The sequence below is a fragment of the Penaeus japonicus genome, unplaced genomic scaffold (genome assembly GCF_977035675.1).
Source record: "Penaeus japonicus unplaced genomic scaffold, GWHDUDI00000001_assembly GWHDUDI00000025, whole genome shotgun sequence".
NCBI lineage: Eukaryota > Metazoa > Arthropoda > Malacostraca > Decapoda > Penaeidae > Penaeus > Penaeus japonicus.
The window spans coordinates 13,104,877-13,107,376 of NW_028234427.1; the positions used below are offsets into that span (position 1 = coordinate 13,104,877).

The 2,500-nt window shown below is 47.3% G+C and overlaps 1 protein-coding gene across 2 annotated transcripts in view; it reads left to right on the forward strand.

The window, feature by feature from the left end:
• The first annotated feature begins 373 nt into the window (after window positions 1-373).
• Window positions 374-2,500, forward strand: part of Ets65A (DNA-binding protein D-ETS-3) — a 179,428-nt gene continuing 177,301 nt past the window's right edge. For both annotated transcript variants that reach the window (XM_086551360.1, XM_086551361.1), the window contains exon 1: window positions 374-529. The gene's annotated coding sequence lies outside the window, so the exon portion shown is untranslated. The remainder of the gene's footprint in view (window positions 530-2,500) is intronic.

Here is a 2,500-nt window from a genome sequence, read left to right on the forward strand (position 1 = left end):
AGGGAGTGGGAGTGGGAGTGTGTGGAGCATGGTGTGGCGAGCGTGGCGGAGTGTAATCAATATCGCGGCGGGAAGGTTGGTGGAGTTGCATGCGGAGGGGGAGGGGAGGGGGAGGGGAGGGGGAGGGGAGGGGAAGGAGGGCCCGCCTCCTCCAGACGCCGCCTGCTATTGGCCGGGTCCGTCGCCCCCCGCGCGCGGCGGCGGCGCAGCGGAATCTCGGCCCTGCGGCGGGGGCGCGAAGGGCGAGAGCGGCGTGGCGCACGGGGCGGCGGGGCGTAATTAATCCATGATGGCGGCGTGATTGGCTGGGGGCGGGGCGCCGGCCTGACCCGGGCCACCGCGCCGCCTCGCTACATTTCCCGCTGAATTTCCGTCGGAAAAGCTGTGCGCGGGTTTTTGCTCGCCGCGTTCCTGCCCCGCCGCCGCCGCCGCCCCGCCACAGGAAAACCCTCAAATTACCAGTGATTCCGCCGCTCTCAGCCGCTGCCCCGTTCCGCCCGCAGCGACCGCCCGTGGCCACGCGTGACAGGTGAGTCCCCCCTCAGCCCACCCACGCCGCCCACACACACACACCTGGCATTTGTCACACGGGGTCGCACTCCTGGAAGGAAGAGGCCCTTCAGCGCTCTGGCGCCTTCCTCTCTCGACCCTGGTCAGCGGCCGCACCTGTGCTGACCCCCCACACCTGCATGACACCTGCCACACAACACATGCACCTCAGCGATACCTGTGATAGGCCTACAACACATGCACAGTGAGCAGGCCGCCATTCGCGCGATGTCATGCACTATGGTAAACAATTCCACCCAGGAAGTCATTAACAATCCGAATGTCAGCGGGTCAGTCACTCTAGTTTGCTGATTGTTCTTCGTCATTAATCAGGCCATCGCAATATATGGTATCTGTGATTTAGTAATCAAGAAGCTCTTTATCAGCTATTCATTTTTTTCGTGAAATTTTCCTTTCTTTTACGGAAAGTGATCATCCATATTTCAAAATAAGTGACTGGAATGTTCTTGATGCTTCGGTTAGTTGTTAAATGGTAGCTTGCACAAGTGGAATACGGTAATTGTACAAGCGCATTTAAGTTATAGATGATATGCGTGTTTTTTTTATATATAATAAAACGTACTCATAGCACATATACATGAATGCCTGCTCTTGAACACGCCCCCCTCCCCCCACAACACACACAAACTTACACGCATACACAGGCACACTTATTTCTATATTGTGTATATCAAGAATAACGCTTTTAATTCCCGAAGGTACATCAATAAGGAAATCGTAATCAGGAAAAAAATACGTATAGGTTTATATCAAACGCATGATTAGCCGTTCAGCGAAAGTTATCAAAATGTATGTGAAATGCACATCCAATTGCAGACCGGTGCTTTGATTTGCAAGCTCGGCAGGTGTATGCAATGTCTAAATTAAAAGAGAATTAATACCTTTATTTAGAACTATGATTAAAACTGTAACGAGAGAGCATAAATGTCACGCCAGTTACATCACTTATAACCTAAAGGCACACAAAATCAACTATAACACGTTGATATCAAGATAAAAAATAAAATGAATTTCCTTCATAATTTCGAAATAATTCTCAGCAAAATATCATTCCTGTTTCACTTTCAAATGCTGAGCCCAAGACGCCTTTTAATCCACTCCCCCCCAAAAAAAAAAAAAAAAAAAAGACAAGCAACGTCTACGAACAGTTCCCTCATTTTGTCGAATTTCGGACGTTTTCGAGACTGAGAGACAAAGGCATTTCTGATCCATTGTTTACTCTTCGTACGCGACCGCCTTATCTGATACGTACCTTGTGCATTAATCTCGCGGCTTTGGAAATTGTACCCCGGTCGTTGATTGGTTAAGAGTTTGTGACGTGGCTGCTCCCGCACGCTGATTGGTGGCTGTCCGGTGTGGGAGGAGCTTATGATAACGCGGCTCCGCCCATTTCACCGCCTACTCGAACCTGTCGCTTTCCGAAGCGATGTTTAGGGTATGTGTTTTTTTTTCTTTTTTTCTTCTTTTTTTTTTCTCTCTATTTCACTTTTGGAAAGCGTCGTTCGTTTCGCAGTTATATTTGATTTTGTGTCGTAATAACATTGCCAGTGCAAATTTCTCGAGTGTCGTCTTAGCATTAATGATTATATGCCACTTTACATTGTTCGTTACCTCGTGGATATCCGAATTTATCTTAGTAGATCGCTAAGTGCACTTGTCAAAATTAATTGTTTGTTTTTTTAGCGTGATAAGTATGGACTGTAGCGTGGGCATATATCGTGTATGTATTCTTTGCCTTTTTTTCCTGTTTCGACCTTGCGTGGCGGACTCTGTGGATCACATCTTGTTATGATTATTTCAGAAATGATGGGAATCGGAGAAAAAAAAAATCAAGGCGATGATTTATGGAATCTTAGTTTATTATTTAATATGAATGTATAAAGCGGTCTAATGTAGAGATAAAATATATCACATGCCGGTATTAATGTTT